This window comes from Pleurodeles waltl, chromosome 2_2, assembly GCF_031143425.1.
Source record: "Pleurodeles waltl isolate 20211129_DDA chromosome 2_2, aPleWal1.hap1.20221129, whole genome shotgun sequence".
Lineage (NCBI taxonomy): Eukaryota > Metazoa > Chordata > Amphibia > Caudata > Salamandridae > Pleurodeles > Pleurodeles waltl.
Genome location: NC_090439.1, coordinates 311,322,127 through 311,342,403, shown reverse-complemented (window position 1 = coordinate 311,342,403; position 20,277 = coordinate 311,322,127). Strand labels below are relative to the sequence as shown.

Sequence of the window (20,277 nt, the reverse complement as noted above, 5' to 3'; positions counted from 1 at the left end):
GAGGGGTCTTCATGCCCAGACAGGGGAGGCTAGACTGTGGCATCATCTGTTCTAATGTTGATTGAGCCTAATGAGCAGAGAGCTTTTCTTGACCAACTACAGGTTATTTTAGATGGACTAGACCAAGTTTTGTTAAAGCTAGTGGCCACTATGAGTACTAAAACTTCAGAATAGCAATTGTTGCTCCAGCAAGACACTCTGACAGTACCTCTCTGCGGAAACAAGCCTTGAGATGTGTTAGGAGGAACTGATGTACAGCGGATAGTGTCTGCTTCTACAAGGCATCCGCTTAACCTGACCAGTGACACAGTCACAAATGCTTCTTGTACCAAATGTTTGGTTACTATGTCGCTGGGAGCGGGCTATTGTAACAGACTGCCCAGAGCCCAGTATTCAGGGGAAAGTTCTGTACATAAACTGATTACTTTGAACTGAATGCTCCCAAACTAGGATGTGAAAAAGGGGAGCTGGGTGACAAATTAATATGTAAATAGCTGCTTTACTTCTCAGTGTATATAGGTTTTAATATAGTATTCAGGTTTTTATGGCCAGAAGAGTGAATAGGATTGGTTCTTCTTGCAAAGCTGTGAGTAGCGACTGCATTGCTAGCAGTTGCAGGAATCCTGTTTTTGTGTACAATATTTTAGCCCACTTTAATTGTCCTGTCCTTAAACAACATCAGATCACTCCTCTTTTTTATTTATAAATCTGCATGTGTGAAATATAATCAATGTCCAAGACTAAAGCATAGGTTTGCTCTGAATGACCACTCTGTGATCCTCACTCACATACACCAGATACTGTACAGCCGCTTTCTAACATATTTGAAGTTTTGGAACATTTAGCAGGATTGATTGACTTAATGATTCACCTGTTGCTGAGTGACTGCATGAGGGACCATTAACTGAGGTTAGTAATATTCAAGTTCTTTTTAAACTAGTAACCAATTCTTCTCCCACAAATAATATCCTCTCATGAAATATAGCAGGGAAAACAAGTAGGTAAGATCAGCAGGACTGGTGATGACCCTCAGGGCCCACATTCTTGCTTCGAGGGGCAAAGGGGAGTTAAAATGAACACTTCAAATCAATTAACAGTGTAATCTATTTAGTCACACATTAAATCGAGGAAGCGAAAGATGAAGTCCAAAGATGTATTACAAAATAAGACCCAAACTGATATAAATGAATCTCAAGAATATACTGTATAAGTATAGAATCACCAAGGGTGAAGTAAAACCTCAAATGAAGTTGATTCATATGAGCATAAGGGATACAAGAATTTCAGTTGAAGCAATACACAATATTAGAAATAAGATCTGATGGTCTGTATATAAGTTGAGGTCCTCTTGCCTAATCATTGGAGAAACTAAGTTAACCTAAGAACCCTAAACTAAACTAAAGGAAATGCTAGTTGATTCTTGGGAAATGTAGGAAAGAGTCAGCATAGCAGAAACCTCAGAAGAAGTTCTTGTAGAGAGGTGTTGATTAGCATAAAGTCACACAAAAGATTAAGGGCCTGATTTAGGTTTCGGCAGATGAGTTCCTCCGTCACAATGTCGGTGATGGGTATCCCATGTGCTGAAATATAAATCCCGTAGGAAATAATGGGATTTATATTTCGGCATATGGGATATCTGTCACCATTGTGGTGGAGTAACCCGTCCGCTGAAAACTAAATCAGGCCCAAATGGGAGGGAGGTCTGTACCACTCAAAGTCTCAAGAGAACCTGCCTTAGTCTAACTAGGTGTATACCAATTGAACCTACAGAGTGTTCAAGAAAACACCGTCATCAACACAATTGGCAACTCCCATTGAACTTCACATACAATTTGGACATCAGGATGGCCTTGAATGTTTCTAATTTCTGGGTACTTAAACAGGAGTATATTTTTTTCAGTTCATTGCCAAAGTCTTCTTCCAAAACCACACTATCATTTCACGCACAACATGCATTTCATTAACTGTAGACTAACACAAACACACTTGCAAAGAAAGAATCCTGCAACGTGAACAAAGCTCCACATTGAGGGTTTGACACTAGAAATCACATATTTCAGGCCTTTGGTTATACTAACTTAATTTGGCATTGAATGCACATTTCAAATATATGATTATAAGTGCATCTTGAATTATAAATAAAACGTGATTATATGCGGTTACATCATAGTACCATAGCCGAAATACATGAATATAAATGTGCATGAGTACTACAATTCAGCATGTTAAAAGCAAGCATTAGAACACACATATGTATGAACTTCTAATCTTTTACTGAGTACACCTTTAATAAGATGATATAACTGTTTCACTTTACATTTGTAACGTTGCGCCACACTATATATGTATTGTTGATTACATTGTCATGTCACTCCCATAACACCAGTGGCGGTTTCTACACGAGGGCGTCGGGGCTCCGCCCTCGTAAAAATAACAAACAAAAAAAAAAAGGTGAAAACAAACTCCCCTAACTCCCAGTCCCTCCCTAAAAGAAATGTACACACCTCTTTCTTGCTTGGGGCTGGGTCACGTCATTTTAGACTGGCAGGATCAGGCCAGGCCCTCCCCTGACTGAGTCTATGCTTGCCGGGCGGATAAGCTCACAGCCTGAGGCCTGTGAGGTCATCAGCTCGGCACAGACATAGCTCAGAGGACAATGGTCCAGAACCCCCTAATGACGTGTTGATAAACTTAGCCCCGGGCGCTTCAGGTTGAAGCCCAGTGGAGGTTTCTACACGAGGGCGTCGGGTCTCCGCCCTCGTAAAAATAACAAAAAAAAAAAAAAAGGTGAAAACAAACTCCCCTAACTCCCAGTCCCTCCCTAAAAGAAATGTACACACCTCTTTCTTGCTTGGGGCTGGGTCACGTCATTTTAGACTGGCAGGATCAGGCCAGGCCCTCCCCTGACTGAGTCTATGGTTGCCGGGCGGATAAGCTCACAGCCTGAGGCCTGTGAGGTCATCAGCTCGGCACAGACATAGCTCAGAGGACCAGTCTCCACCCCCTAATGACGTGTTGATAAACTTAGCCCCGGGCGCTTCAGGTTGAAGCCCTGTAGCGCTAGGGGCTTCACGTCAGTCAGGGTAGTGGAGGATGGTCACCCCACCCTTTCCCAATTTGTCACGGAGTATGGGTGTAGCCCTGTGACAAGTTGGGAAATGGTGGGCGGGTCTTCAGGAAGGCAGCGAAAATCGAGTCTGCGCACTGCGCAGCTAATGCACTGTTAGCAAACACGAGGTGTTTGCTTCCCGCGCCTCCTGCTCCTGAGCAGCCCGCACCAGCAGCAGCACGGCTTCCAGGTGCCTCGTGGGCCAGTCTCCTCTTTCGCGCCCCCCTACGCACACAGACCCCAATCAGTCGCCTCACACTGCCAATCAGAACAGCATGCAGAAAGGTAAGAAACGGAACTCTGTGCATGTAACGCGATTACCACTGTTTGTTTTGAGCATTTCCATTGACGCAGAAAGCGAGAGAGAGTCGTTTGGTGCCAGATTTTCATTTGTTAATTCAGGATGGAACAATGTGCTGAGAGTATTTTCATAATGCGTGCGCTTCGTTATAAACCGCTTCAACGCCTTGCCAGGTGTAGTAAACGCCGTATCAATCCAATTACGATGCAATGCAATGGCGGTTCATACAACGTAAGAATGTAGCCCCCGACGGCTCTCAAATTCCTGTTGGAGCCTGATCCTTGGCAAATCACTTCATCTAAATCTCCCTGTGTCTAAAAATAAATAAATGTGTCTTTGTGTGAGGTAACTGATCTGATGTAAATCGCTCCAATACATTCTTACACACTGGCATGAAAAGTGTTTTTTTTTTTTTTTTTTTGTGCTACTACGCAGTAGGGCACCTGTAAGCAGCGCACACAATGCTGGCCATGACTCAGAGACACCACAGACACTATTTAAGTTACAGTGAATGGTGGTGTTTTGAAGGCCACGGTGCTTGAATATCAGGGCTGTGTGCTGTATGTCGAGACTGCGACTCACTCACATCAGCCTGTGCGTGGCGGTGGTGGCACGCATGCAACTGTAGATAGATTGTGAAATCATGGCTGGCAGTGCTAATGAATTATGGTAGAGACTGACAGAACGCCATTGTTTGGCAAATGGAAATTTGCAGCTTAATTATAAATGAATTGATTCATTGTGAGTGACTGGCATCCCTCAAGCGAAGTTGAGCTTCTCTGACCGATGCTGTACCTCTTGTACCCATACCGGAACTGAAATGTCCTTAAAAGGTGTTGGTTTGCAGATGTCAAAGTTCAATCTGTAATACGCATCCATTCCCGACAGCCTGTAGTCCCCTGTTAGTCTATAAAATAAACTGTGAAAACGATGTGTTTAAATCTAATTCTGCTTGGTCTGAAGCGGTACACATGGGCTACTACTAACTATAACCAGCACTGCAGCACGCCGAGTTGAGTTCCTAGATGTTGACACCTCACTTTACTTTCAGCTCAGAGACATACTGGTTGGAAAATGTTGTTTCCAACTATACTAAAAATGTCACTTAGAGAGGATGTAGTGTTTCTATCATACTCGCTTCAATTTATCAGCTTACTGCTTTCCACTACACAGTTTCTGTTTTAGACGGCCGGCATAGCAGGGTGTTCTGTCACTGTGTTATCACAATTCTTAAAATAAATTGACATAAACAGCCATTGTAAACTACCTGATCCAGCTTCACCTCCGCCCAAAAGCACCCAAACACGATCTCTATCATAAATCCTAAAGTTTCAAAGTTTTTCAAATGAGGAAAGACCTGTTAACATTTCCAAATGTATTGCCGAACACTGTGGTTGATTTGATCTGCTGCTTGCAGATATAAAGAAATAAAACTTGAATAATCCACAATGAACTGTCGCCGCACACCAAAGGCCAGAGCCTGGTGTTTTCTCCACCAACATAGCTCTGCAGCCGGCCCTGCGAGCCCTGCATTTTTATGGCCTGACCAATGGCTTGTAGATGCCTCGAATAATAGAACTAGTTTGCCAAAATCAGGTTCTTCTGCCCCTTCCCAATGCAACCAATACATTTAAGCCGTTTTTTTTCAGGACATAAGCAAAAACACAGACTGCCTGGTAACAGGTCCGATGGCCTTGCTCTGTAGTTTACTCTGCTGTAGAATTATCTTTGGGAAAAGGAAATCCCTGAGAGATCCAGTTTCCTTTGATCATACACACTAGTGTGCTCTTGTGAGGGGGCCACAGAGTTAACAGATGTGCTGTGCAGTGCAGTGAGCTTTAACTACAGCACACAGTGACAGAATACATATTACGTATAACTTAGGAGGTATATTCTTAAGAATATCGATATACCTTATAAGTTAAATAAGATGCAGAAGTGACATCTTACTTGCAAGCAGTTAGAGAACATCTTCCCGCCTCTTTTAGCCTTTTGTAATGATCATAACTTCTAGGAACTTTCTGAACAAATTGTATCTTTTGTAACAGGACATGTTGTATTCTAAAGCACGCTAAACCCTTTGGGTAATATTTGCGCTTTATAAATCTTCTTGCTTTCTTAAATGTGCTTTAAAATGCTCATTTGCTCACTGTTTTTCCAAAATTTGCCTGAACCCTCCGCATGATGGTTGGGCTCACTCGCTTTGATCAGTCTCTGTGCAACATTCATCCCAAACTTTTACGCCCCACCACTTTCAAAGGTCACCAGCCGCCACTGCATAACACATGATAGTACAGCCAAAATTACGCGTTACAACTGGATGTCCTTGATCAAAACAATTTACATTATTCTTTCTTGGAAACACGGGCCACTACTTCCTTAATATGTAATGGGTTCATTTGTCACACCATTCCAGCTACTCCCTCGAGTTTTGAGCCACCTAATGGAGGACTTTTAATATTGATTAAACTCACCCCCAATGTTAAGACAATCACTGTTGAAACCGATTTCAAGGCGATTCAGGTTCTCTTGGTGAAAGCTACACATAATTTTCAGTTTTAGCTTTATTGAATTTCACAATAATGATTTTACTAATAGTATGAAGAGGAAATTAATATCTCTTTTTACCATTATTGACCATTTAATGCACTTGAACATACCCTTCTCATCAAAATGTAATTTAATACACTGTAGTGATTTTAATGCCCCATTACGAATGCATGCAATTGAGTTGTGCATCCCAGATAACCATTGAATAGTAAGACCAACACAGGGTATTTCTGACTGTAGAGGCATAGAATTGGGTGGATATATTTTGGCACATGATTTAATTAGTATTTATGAGACAGAGAATAATAATGAGAACAGAGTACCCTTGTTCCATGGCGGAGCCTGTACCTCAGTAATTGATGATATATTTACCAAAGAGGCTTAAAAGCCTACGCGGTGAAATTAGAAACTCTGGATGCTATTTCTGAGGGTCATAATCCTTGGTTAGCTACTTTTATTTTCCCCAAATGTTCTGTTAGCAGTTCGACTGCAATTTCAATTCATCATCAGCATTTGCATAATGGACATAGGCTGGCAGGGAACCTTCCACGTTATTTAAACCACCCAGATTATATCTAACTCAAGACGTGCCTGTCGGATACCGCTACTGTGGATATTTATGCTCTGCTTCTATTGAACTTTGTCGAAGCATCAAAGCATCACTTTTAAAGCCGGAGGGTAGGCATACTGTACCTGCTCGGTGGTGGTTTGTTACATCCTGTTCATCTGTGAACAGGAGCCTATGCTAGGCTCTATTTTCTTTGCCAAGGGATCATGTAGAGGTTTGTATTTCCCATTTGCTATGCAAGGCAACTTCGGAAAGAAGGAAATCTGTCATCAGGAGTATTAACTGGGGACGTCTGTTTTGGCACACAGTAAATACAAACTCAGTATCGAAGTGAAGCAGTCACATCACAGGGCGGCAATGGGTTACTCATTTAAATGTATTTATTGCCCTCTCATTACTAATGATTTATCCATTGATTTTTCAAGTCTTTACCCATTGGGTGCTAAGTTAAGTGTCATCTTGGATGAAATGATTTTACCTCTACAACGGAGTACTGCTGGTGAAGCACAAGGACTGGTCAGGGTGGGCACAGAACTATTAAAATGCAGTATTTACCTGTGGGCCCCACTTCAAGTTAATAAATATAATCATTTTAGCAAGCTGAAATGTTCATCCTCATGGTCAACTTCAATTATTGTCCCAATATTCAAGAAAGGCAATCAGTTAGAGGCAAAATGTCATAGACTCAACAGTAAAGGAAATTTAATAGAATACAGGAATGGACCAGGGAGCACAATATTTTAAGTCCCTGCCAATACAGCTTTAGGGAACAGCTGGGTATAATCGAGCACTGCCTGAATTTGCATCTGCTAGTTGGTAAATATACCATAGCTAGACATTGCCTTTTATATTTAGACTTTATGAACTTATCTTGTGCTTTCGACCGGGTGAACTGTACAAACCTTTGGTTGCTTTTGGTTGATTTGGGGCTGGATGCTACATGATGCACTTTTTATCAGCTTTGCAACAATCTTTTTTGCTAGGGATAGTTTTGCTCCTAATTTGGACCTTTCAGGGAGTTTTACATTGCAGCACTATGTAAGGCAGGGTTGTGTCCTCACGCCACTTTTATTTGTTTTATATATAAATATGCTAAGTCATCATTTACTAGCTAGTTAATTTGGTCCCTTCTCTGGTTCTCCTATATACAGATGACACTGTCTTGCTGGCCCGTACCCAAAATTCATTACTTAATTCAGAGAAGGCTTTTTCAAAATTCATATCTGATTTTGGTTTGGCCTCTAACTTTACTAAATCCCACACCATGGCTTGCAGTCCTAAATGCATTATGATGCGTATCCTCATTATAGATGACAACAGACTCGAAAGAGTTTAGAATTTTCCATATTTGGGGTTGGTGTTTGATTCCATCACATCTTAGCTCCCAATATTATAAACTGAAGTTTACAATTTAGCCAGGCTATCGGTACTATTTTTAATTTGTTGAGATCTTTGAGTGGCAAACTAATTATTCATTTTTTCAATATCTAAAGAACTCAGTGGCATATTTAAGAAAAGTGGTGCTGCACATAGTGCAGCGCCACTTTTCTTGCAATCCTTTAGCGCCCCTCCTAACGCCACCATGTGTCCACCGTATATAAGATACAGCGCACCATGTCAATAGATAGGGGACTAGCTTCATAATTTTTTATGCTAGTCTGGAGATTTGCAGGATTAGCGTCAAAAATGTTGATACTAATCCTGCAAACCCACTTAGGCCTATTGCAATCAATGATGTGCCTCCTTTTAATGCCTGCTTCATTGAGATAAGACTGTGTGCATGAGCATATTATAAACACAACATACATGACTGCAGTGTGGTGCCTATGGACATGCTCGCAATGGCTGCAATATGTGTACTAACAATACACTTTTATATTAAAGTGAACATTTTTATTTTTATTTAAAATGACAAATTGACATTTATGTAGTAATTGTTGTTCAGAAAATGTAAAACGTGTTCTTTGTAACAAAAATGTTCCTAAAAACAAAAAAACTGTGATTTGGGGAAATATTGTTGTATTTAAGGCAAAAGACAAACTGATGCTTGAGACACAGCATTTAGATTCGCAGGTTGGAAGGGAGTCCCTAAACACATCACTTCCAAATTGTGACTCGGTATGAATATCTAAATCCATTTTGTATTCTGATAGGAACTTCCCGAGTCGCAAAATGGACTACGCACATACCAAAAAGCCATTTAGCATTCACAAACCAAGTGATTTAGTTAATCACGTGGGCTGGGACCACTAAATGGGGTTGTACGTTTGGCATTAAGCAGTCATTTGGAAAATATCTCAGTAATATTATAGTGTTGTTTCACGCTGATGGTGAAACAGCTCTCCTGATGCTATGATCTGTAGTTTATTACTTTATGTTCACAGTATGTACATATATACACTGGACCCGGTGTTATTTTAATCACTGGGGCGGGGGAGTGGATGGGGGGGACTCTTCTCTTTAAATGTGTCTAACCTGAGGCATAACTGAGGCAAAGTCTGGGGCAAAGTCTGGGGCTCTGAATGTGAAATTTGTCTGACATGTTTCTTATCTCACCCCTTCCAAGTAGTTCATGGCTTTGATTTCATATCGAGATCTAGTCCGATAAATATGGTGCCGCTTTTAATGTGGTTCAATGTGGTTCATGCCTGCATCCTCTATAATCGGGGCCACTGGGCAGTGGGATGGCCTTTGTAAAGGTTAACAGGGTGTGCTTAATTTGCCTATTTCCCTGTTTTTTTGTTAAACTGGTACTAATGAGAATAGATCTTTGCCCAGACAACATTACCTTGCGTAAAAACTACAAAATAATGACGTAATGCTATTACAAAATGTGCCGCATTATTCAGCATAATTTTCCTTTTCTTGCCACATAATATAATGAACCCTGCCCCATAATCTGGTGCTCCCCAGCTGATAATGGCTGTCTCTAATTCATTTGTGAGACATAGTAAAAAACAAGATCATAATTAATGATTGGCACTGGACCGAATAGCTTTTGGGTAGCATGTCGGTTGTGGGTCCAGAAGGACTGGATCCATGCAAAACTTTCAGGCTAATCAGTGACTATGTAAATTTTATTTGATTATATCAACTGTATAGACAAATGAATCCCCCACTCGTTGTATGAAACTTTGATTGTCGACTTGAAGTGTAATAAAGAAGCTAACATCAGAAATCCATTGTAAGTCAATGGCAGCAGGGATGGTATCTAAATTTAAAGGGTATTATTAACAAATTTAGAAAATATAACATATCCACTCAATCGATAAATATTGATTGAAAAATATGCTGAAAACAGACATTTTTAAATTTTCATGCAGCCTAAATTTATATATGGTCAAGAAGAATATGCGAAAGAAAATAACATATAAAAAACAAACTATGATCCACGTAGGTTCCACGGAGAAACTTCCCTATTCTAAATAAAATATTGAATGTTGTGAGGGTAATGTTTATTAAGAAGGTTCCAGCATCAGATGAACCAGATTGAAGGGTCAATGGAAGGTATTCAAGCAGGAAGCATAACACTCTGTGCAGGGGAAAGCAGCAGAGCGGAGAAGTTGTCTCCTGTCAGCAAAGTCAAGGTAGGGTGTGGTCTGCTAATCTAAACAGCATACAATTAGGGCATGAAAGAAGTTTCCAGAAGGCTTCTCCTTTTCATCTTCCACCAAACCAATCAAAATACAGTGTTCTCTGGGAACAGGTTGAGTTCCTTTTTTCTCGGCCGTCATCAAAGAAGCAATCATCTGGATGACCTTAGTTGTCCGGTCTGCCTGGGACAGGATGATGTCTCCCACAGTCTCAGTCTCAATATTCAAGGCCAAAGATTAATTAATGAGATCTGTAGTCTGCTAGTGTAATACAATGAACAATGAACCTATTCGAAGCTAATGAGGACACCTGCAAAGAAGAGGAAACAAGACACTTGCAAACGCTATTATAAAAGGAATTGTGTGCAATGAGGCCTGGTTACAGTGAGGCCAACCCTAGATTCAAACAGGTTTTAAATGAATACAGTTAACATAAGTGATTACATGAAATGCATTTTAAAGAAAGCATACATTATTTTCATGGTGATTACATTTATTATAATTCAGCTAAATATATGAGTGGCTCTCATTAAAAGAAATATACAGCCACTCACTACAAATGATAGATAAAATGCACACATAATAATACAGTTATAGACACTTTGAGGATATACATTGCATGAAAGGGTGGGCACTAAATTATTCTGCTCCATGACAAAGCTCAAAGGGAACAGCTTAAAGTACAATACTCCATACTTTTAGTGTAGTGAATTAGATTTTTTATTTCATAGAGTGAATGAAAAGTCTGGCTTAATCCAGCCGCCTGACCTCATTATTGTTGGCTAGACAAATAACATATAGTACATTTATGATTTAATTAGGTCATCTTATTTTTAAAGAAATAAGGCACATACAATATTTCAAACCAATAAACAAAATGGGGCATATTTAAGAGCCCCTAGCGCCACTTTAGTGCCACTATAGTGTCAGGTTTTTGACGCTAAGGTGACGCTAAAGTGGCTTTTTCCACATGCCATTTTTACAAAGGGGCACAATGCATGCACTTTGTAAATCTTTGTGCCACATTATGCCTGCACCAGGCATAATGTATGCAAGGGGGGCGTTCCCCCATTAGGGTGACTGAAGAAATGCTGCAAAGAAATCTAAAAGATTGATTTGCGCCATATTTTTCAGCATTTTTAGTGCCTGCACAGAGCAGGCGTTAAAATAAGACTGCCATTGTTTTGTGCTTTGCAGGATTAGCGTCAAAATCCAGCAAAGCACCACACTAGGGTCAAACTTTTTGCTGCTAGTTCCCTAACTACTGCCATTGTGCGCCGTATGTTAAATATGGCGCACACACAGTGGCGTTAGGGGGGGCGCTAAGGAGCACAGGGAAAGTGACACTGCACTGGTTGAAGTGCCACTTTTCTTAAATATGCCCCAATGTTTCAGCTGGTGACTCAAAAGTGCAATGGCATGTGATACAAGACTTACCAAAAAGGGTGTTGAAACACAGGTTACACTTCCCTTTGGTGAAGGTGGAACCAATAGCAGGTAAAGAAAAAATACCTTTCTTCGAGTGAATAAAACCGCTTCAAAAGCAAAATTAGATTTTCCTTGGAACACTGATTATCCTTGCAGAGTTAGGGTGAAAAGCCTTCACAGAGTGAGAGAGGCGGTGTAGTCAACTCTAATAACAAAAGTAAACTACTAACAATTCCATGAAGACCTGATTTTGTATATGTTCAGTTCATGTCCTATATGTTTGGAAATGGTGCAGTGTCAGCAGATATGAGGCGAATCTGGCAGAGGTTATTTGTATTGGACAAGGGTTCATGGAGGGGGTAATACAAAGCAGTGCACCCAATCATTCGAAACGTTCGTTTACTAACACAGTAAGGACTTTCTTTCACACAGAGTGTTGCTGTATCATGAGAAGAAGGACCTAGTTGTAATTTTGGAATGTGTGCGATACAGACAGCTGACATTTTAAAGGAGTGTTTTCCTGTTCACTAGTAGGACTTCTCTCCTGCAGCCAGTGCTTAATTTGTAAATAAAAAGGTGCCAGTGCCCAAAGCTCTCCTCTTAAACACACGGCTGCTGCAATTAAATGTGCGAACAATTAATATTGAGGCAGCGTAATCCTAAAGGCATCTCGGGCCTCTTCAATCCATTTACAGCCCCTCCTTGCCCCTTCAGATCACTCTTGCAGCTTTCTCTCTTTTTTTGACACTTTTTCGGTTTTCTCTTCCTCTGTCTTTCCCAAATGTGTCTTTTGCTCGCAGCAAGTGCTTGAGGCGAAGACTAAGCGCCGGCCCTCAAAAATAAGTGCCAGTGCTCAGCACCGGAAACAAGCACAAATTAAGCACTGCCTGCAGCATGATATCCAGTTTTGCTGAAAATTAAATACTATCAGCTGCCATCAAGTCCCTCTTCATGTCACTGTATTGATCCTGATAACGCGTCCAGTCCTTATAAATTTCCCTGTCCCTGGACACGTTGGAGGTCGGTGAACCTTTTAACCGAGTTGGGCTCTCCTCATCCTATAATAGTCGGATCACGTAAATCAATAATCAATTACTATTGTAATCGATAGCCAATACTCAATTAATAGATCAAAGTAACACATTAGGAATCAATAACAGTTGGTATTTCGACGCACCATGACCTTTCAGTCATGAATAACCACACCAGTTTATTAAAAGTTAGTGAATTTATTTCCCTATATTAACAAAGCTAGCACAATATAAGTAAGTCTCAAAATCAAATGGTATATATATACGAACATTACTAACTGTCCATAACGGCGGAAGAAACGCAATCTACGCAACATCTGGATTATAATGCACTCGGTTATAGCAATGCAAATCACTAATATAAGCAATTGAATTTGACTAATTTCATACATCAGTCAGCATAACAAGATTTCAATGTAGCATGGTGCATCAGATGAATACCTAGACTAGCCTCTAATTAGCATTGGCATGTGGGGCTTCATGCAAAACGAATTTGGTCAACAAAAATTTGGAAAACTTCTAACTTGGGCCCTATCAAAATAGCAGTTGGTACCTAAAAGGAAAATACAATGCATAATACAATTATCCTTTCATAATTACCAAATACAGTCAGCATTCAAGAAAGTCTTCGTCCTTCAGGTACCGGATCGATCAGCATGGGGCAGATTTAAAGGGGGCAAAGTTAAGGGCAAGATTCCTTGCGGCAGCAAGGAGAAAGGGGCAAAGTTACTGCATGGGCAAGACGGGGCAAATTAAAGTTTAGGGGCCAGATGTAGGAAGGCATTAGCGCCTCGCAAACAGCGAAAAACGCAGTTTGCGAGGCGCTAATGCCCTCATGCGATGCTGAAACACATATTGCGAGTCGGTACCGACTCGCAAAATGTGTTTCAGACTCGCAAATAGGAATGGGCGTTCCCTACCTATTTGCGAGTCGCACCGCGATGTAGGGTTGATTTGTGACCGCTAAAGCAGTCGCAAATCAACCTGCAGTTACCATCCACTTGAAGTGGATGGTAACTCATTCGCAAATGGGAAGGGGTCCCCATGGGACCCCTTCCCCTTTGTGAATGCTCACAACAATGTTTTTTCAGAGCAGGCAGTGGTCCTATGGTCCTGCCTGCTCTGAAAAAACCCGAAACAAAAAGGTTTCTGTATTTTTTTCTATTTGCAGCTCGTTTTCCTTTAAGGAAAACGGGCTGCAAAGAGAAAAAAAAACTGCTTTATTGAAAAGCAGTCACGGACATGGTGGTCTGCTGTCTCCAGCAGGCCACCATCCCCGTGAGTGCCTAGACTCGCTATGATGTCGCAAACTGCGACCCACCTCATAAATATTTATGAGGTGGGTCTTTGCGACCCCATAGCGAGTCGCAGAAGGTGTCTGAGACACCTTTCTGCATACCAATTTGCGAGTTGCAAATTGCAAGTCAGAAGGACTCACAATTTGCAACTAGCAAATTGGTTTCTACCTACATCTGGCCCAGAAATGGAATAGAGAAAAGGGCATCAAGATGTCATCTAAGATGGCGTTTGGCTTCAAAGATGGCATCAAGGAAAAATGGCTGACTTCTCTTTGTCCGGTGGGTTTGAGTAAGAAACATTCCAAATTCAGCAGGGTCTTCCATTGGAGGGTTCATAGGGTGGCTTCAATCTGACCAATGAATAGTGTCTTTCTCCTAGTACTCATTTATGCATACATTGTCCTTGGAGCCTTGGAACACAAGTTGCAACAAAGTTTGCCAATTAATTCGGTATCACTACTTTTATTGTCCGCACCTGCAGAAACTGACCTTGTATCCAAGGGGATGAAACCGGCCTAGCACGAAACCTTGGAGATAAGTGTATTAGTCAGCTCTACTGTAAAAATACAGAATAAAGTATTTTTGTTAATCAAAGTGAAAACCACGCAGTTATATTTGAGACCAGGCGACTAGGCCAAAGCCTCTACTAAATTTAAGCTAAGCATAAAACAGTTTCAATAAGAAAATCATAGAACACATTTGCAATTATGACGGATTACTACATTTGTCAATTCTTCATGATTAATTAAGCCCGTTTATAATAATGGCGAACTACTCCAGGGCACAATTTCCCCTGTACATTATTTTCTTTACTAAAATCACACTACATTATACGATTTTGGTTACATGATATATGAATATATGTTGGCCCTTCTTTTTCTGCGTCATCAATCTCTCCTCTGATGACTAATTATGTCATCACATCAAATCTACCCACAAATTTTATCCCATTAAAATTCTGTTTTAGTAATTTGGCACTTCAGTCAATTCCCTCTTTCTTTTGGTTCCTTTAGATTTTTCTCTGTATATTTCTACCATTTTGTTTCTTGTTTTCAATATTTTAATAGCTTTCCATATCCCCCAAATACATAATAAACAAATTAATACTATTAATATTCCTTTTACTATTTTTAGTAACAATCAATTCCAAATGTTGCTGAGCCAGTTTCCCACTGAAGCAAATCTTTTTCCAACCTTCTCCCATACTCCTGGTTCTTTCAATTCTTTCAAATCTGTACTTTTGTTAGTTAAATTTGTAAGCATTTTTCTAATTTTCCCGCTGTTGTCCGGAATATAAGTACAACAGTGACGTGTACCAAGCATTTTGCAAACGCCGCCATCCTTTGCTAAAAGAATGTCTAAGGCAAGCCGATTTTGAAGAGTCATAGCTCTTTCAGCAGCAATTTCAGCATCCATCAGGATTATAGCTCCTGAGAATTTTGTCAGCATGTTATCCACAATAGTAGACAACTTTTGTATTTTAATCGAATTCAATATGACTCCCACTGAAGGAATCATTGCTCCAAATATCTCTCCTACCACACCAGAAGCTGTCTCCCTTTTCTGAACATGATGTGATTCAGACAGCTTTGGGAATTTCTTTAAGTCGTCCAATTGATAAACCTTCGGGAACACTATTCCCAAATAGCATCTCCCATACCATCCTTTAGGAAGACGATAATAGGCGTTAAGCCCACAAATATAATATACCCCTGGAATAACTGGGTCTTGTCCATTCAGCATGAACGTCCATTTGGGTTGAAACAAAAACGTATGTTTACATTCACTCGTTCCCACAAAGACTGTGTCATAATATGATTTATGTCTATGTACACAGAACCTCCCTACGTGTAATGTATCTAAAGCTATTTTCCCTTGTGTCTTTATCGCGGCAAAGGCATAATTATCTACAGATGTCCTTTTGTGTAACACTCTTTCTAATTTCTCCTTCCCCTCTTTCCTCCTATCGTCAGTGTGATCTAAAAAGCTTTTCTCCATCGGTGGAAGCAAGCATGTAAGGTTTTCTCTGTGAGCGTAAGCTGTGTGAACAGGTGACAATGGCTCAAAGAAACCCCTCATTAATTTTATATAATAATCTCTCGCTACTTTACTCAGGTACTCTATTATAGGAATATATGCGAATACAACATCCTGATTGGAATAAAAATATTGAATATACTCCTGGCCATAAAATCTGGTCATTATTCAACTACATGTAATTCCACACGTAAGAGGCATGCTATGATATGTCACCCCTTCCACTACTGAGGTAGGTATTTGGGTGCATACATAACAATCTTTCGCATCCATTGTCTCCACATACTCACTCAACAAGCGATAGAAAACATTGGATGAAAGTTCCTTCTTATCATGCAAATGTCTTTCGTCCTGTTCGAGTTTCTTCAAAGGAGTTAGTTCAGTAATAGGTTTAGAAGTAGAAGCATCATTCGCGTCTCTCTCATTCTTTCCATGCATTCCAAAAACTATTGCTATAATGATTAGTACACATGCAGTTATTAGACCTATACACATGTATTTACAACACTTCATTTTATGTCCCTGTGTAGTGTAGCCTGTCATGATCTATATAGAATCAGAAAGTTGAAGACACTTTATCAAATAAAATTTGAAGATATATATAAAGCTGAACGAGTTCAATGTTCACACTGTTTTCTTTAGCAGCTTAGTCTCTTATCGGTTAGCAGCTTTGTCTCAAAATCGGTTTCAAAGTCAATCAAGCTAGCAATGTCTTATCCGTCTCAAAAGTCAATCAGGTTATCAATGTCTTATCCTGCAATGTTCATAGAATCTCACTTCTCAAGTGCCAAAGTGACGTTCTGCTTCTTCGTTTTCAAGACTGAGAGATAGGAATTCATCTGAGCAATCGTTAGTGGCTATGTATGCCCACTCCGGACCAGAATACCTTCTGCTCGGTATTCTCTTCCTTTTCAATTTTGCATCTCCTTTTGACTCTCTCTCTCTGGTACTTTCTTCCTTGGCCGGGTCTTTCTCTTCACTTGGTGTTGTTATTGCGACAGACACTTCTTTTCTCTTTCAACTTTGGCCCTTCACTTTCGTTTAATATTTCCCTAGTTCTTAATTTCACTGGCGATATGCTTTGTCTTCGTTTCGCACTGTTTTCACCTGTCGGACCTGCAACCGGTTCTGGAAGAGTTTGAACCGTTTCACTCTGTCCTGTCTTATCTTCTTCTCCTAGGAGGTCAATCAGGTTTTCCTTTTCTTTTCCTGTATCGTCTTCTTCTGGGAAAGCCCTCCTCTGCTCAGGCTCTCCTGCTCCTTCACCTGTCGCAGGCTCTTTGTCACCTTCGGGATCTTCGTCACTTCCTAAGGCTTCTCCTTGATCCTCCCCAAATGAATCAGTTGTTTCTTCCTCAGAGAATATCTCTCCTTCCTCTATTTCTGCTTGTTCGCCTCCAGGTTCTCTTTGTTCTGTCTCAGTGCCTGGTACTCTCTTGTCAGACACTGGCGATTTCAGCGCTTCAACTTCCTCGTCTGTGGGGCATGTCACCCTTTTCGTGTGACTGGCGTGAATCCAGTTGGGAACTCCCGCACACTTCACAGCGGTGGTAGTTGTCAGAATCACCTGGAAAGGTCCTTTCCAACGAGGTTCCAGACACGACTTCCTCACGTGCTTCTTTATTATGACCCAGTCACCTGCTTTCAGGGCGTGTCCTGGACCTTGGATCGGTGGCAAGTTGGTTGCCTCCACCTGGTGAGAAAAAGAGCGCACCACATCAGCTAGACCTTTGCAGTAGTCCAACACCATATCATATGTAATATTCAAAAGAGCATTTGCAGGAACTGCTGGAAGACTCAAGGCTCTGCCCATGAGGATCTCATGCGGGGACAGTCCAGTCTTTCTATCAGGGGTGTTTCTCATTGACATTAACACCAAGGGCAATGCATCCGGCCATTTCAAGTTTGTTGATGCACATATTTTCGCCATCCTCGTTTTCAATGTGCCATTCATTTGCTCCACTAGTCCTGATGCTTCAGGGCGGTAGCTACAATGCAATTTCTGCTCAATGTTCAGCGCTGCACACAGTAATTTTATTACTTCGTTATTGAAGTGACTTCCCCTATCTGATTCTAAGGAGATCGGGAATCCGAAACGTGGTATTAGTTCTCTCAAGAGTAGTTTTGCAACTGTGAGACTGTCATTTCTGCGTGTAGGGTATGCTTCAATCCAGTGACTAAAAATACACACAATCAGCAACACATACTTCAAGCCTCCATGCACAGGCATCTCAATAAAATCCATTTGCATTCAGCTGAATGGACCACCTGCTCTTCCAATGTGGCTCAAATTTACTACTGTCCCCTTCCCTGCGTTCATTTGTTGGCAAATGACGCAACGATGGCAAACTGCTTCAGCAACTTGATGGAATTTGGGATTAAACCAATCGATTTTGAATAGTCTAACCATGGCATCCCTTCCAAGATGGGCTTGTCCATGATACAGTCTGGCCAACTGTGTCAAAAGACTGTTTGGTAGGACCAATCTCCCTTCACTTGAAACCCACAAATCATCTGGTTTCTTTAGGCACTGTACCTTGCTCCATGAGAGTTTCTCATCTTCACTAACATCGTTCTGTAGGGATTTCAATTCATCGATTGTATCTACAACCTTTAGAGCGAAAGCTTCACTTGGTTCAAGTTCTGGATCATTTATTAAGTTCCATTCATCTCTGAGCAATATACAGTTCAATGCACAAAACCTTGCGACTTGATCTGCATACCCATTTCCCAAAGAAACACAGTCTTGTGATTTTGAGTGTGCACTGCATTTTACCACTGCTACTTCTCCTGGTAACTGGATGGCATGTAACAATTCTCTTATTCTTTCGCCATTTTTCACTGGTGATCCTGAAGAGGTCATGAAGCCTCTTTGTGACCACAATTGTCCAAAATCATGCACTATTCCAAATCCGTACTGACTGTCAGGGTAAATGTTGACTTTCATTAATGCGGAAAGTTGGCAAGCTCTAGTAAGTGCTACCACTTCCGCTACTTGTGCAGAGTAAACTCCTTGAAGCCAAGATGCTTCCAGAACACCTCTTATTGTACATACAGCATATCCTGCTTTCAGTATTCCTAGTGCATCTCTTAAACATGAACCATCAACAAAAATAACTTGATCGTTTTCTTCCAATCGGGTCTCCCTGATATCAGGTCTTGGTTTTGTACAAAATTCAGTCACCTGAAGACAGTCGTGCTCGATGTCTTCAGCGTTCTCAATTTCAACATTTTCACTGGGAAACAAGGTTGCTGGATTCAACGTAGTGCACCTCTTCAGCTGCACTTTAGGTGAACCCAAAATTATTGTCTCGTACCTTGTAAGCCTAGCACCGGTCATGTGCTGTGTTCGGGAACGTGTCAAAAGTATCTCGACTGAGTGAGGGACCATGACTGATAAAGGATGTCCCATCAGTATTCCTTCACTCTGGTTTAGGCTGATACCAACTGCTGCTACGGCACGCAAGCACCCTGCTAGTGCTGCTGCGACCGGATCCAAAGTAGCTGAAAAATATGCTACTGGTCTGTTCACGCCACCATGGGCTTGAGTCAAGACAGACAAGGAACATGCATCACGTTCATGACAAAACAATGTAAAAGGCTTTGTGTAATCAGGCATACCTAATGCTGGAGCCCTGCACATGCATTCCTTTAATTCAATAAAAGCATCCATCTCATCTCTTTTCAACACTATTTCATCCAGCGCATCTTTCTGGGTCAGTTTCAGTAAAGGTTTTGCTAGAGTTGAGAAATTGGGAATCCATTGGGGACAGTAGCTCACCATTCCCAAAAACTTTCTCACCTCTCTTCTCGTCTTCGGTGGACTCATTTGAAGCACACTTGTTACTCTCTCTTTCATAATTCTCCTCAACCCTTTCTCTATTTGGTGACCCAAATATTTCACTTTCTTCTGGCAGAACTGTAATTTTGAAGGGGACACTTTGTGTCCGTTCCTTCCCAAATGGTTCAATAGGGCAATGGTGTCAGCTGTACAGTCATTCTCTGTCTTAGATGCGATCAGCAAATCGTCAATGTACTGTACCAAGGTTGATTCAAATGGTAATTCCAATGATTCCAAATCTTTCTTTAGAATCTGATTGAAAATTGATGGTGACTCCGAAAACCCTTGAGGAATTCGACACCAACTGTAGACTCTGTCTAGGAATTTGAAACAAAAGAGAAACTGACTGTCCTCATGAAGAGGCACAGAAAAGAAAGCTTGTGATAAGTCGATGACTGAGAACCACTCAGCATCACAAGGAATTAGGAACATTATCACAGCTGGATTTGGTACTACGGGACAACACTTGACTGTTATGTAGTTTATTTTCCTCAAATCCTGAACAATCCGGACCTTTCCAC

At 40.9% G+C, this 20,277-nt stretch overlaps 1 protein-coding gene across 1 annotated transcript in view; it reads left to right on the top strand.

Annotated features, from left to right (window-relative positions):
• LOC138282357 (potassium voltage-gated channel subfamily G member 2-like) overlaps positions 1 to 20,277 on the top strand; it is a 913,601-nt gene that overhangs the window by 453,796 nt on the left and 439,528 nt on the right. The gene's annotated exons all lie outside the window — the stretch shown is intronic.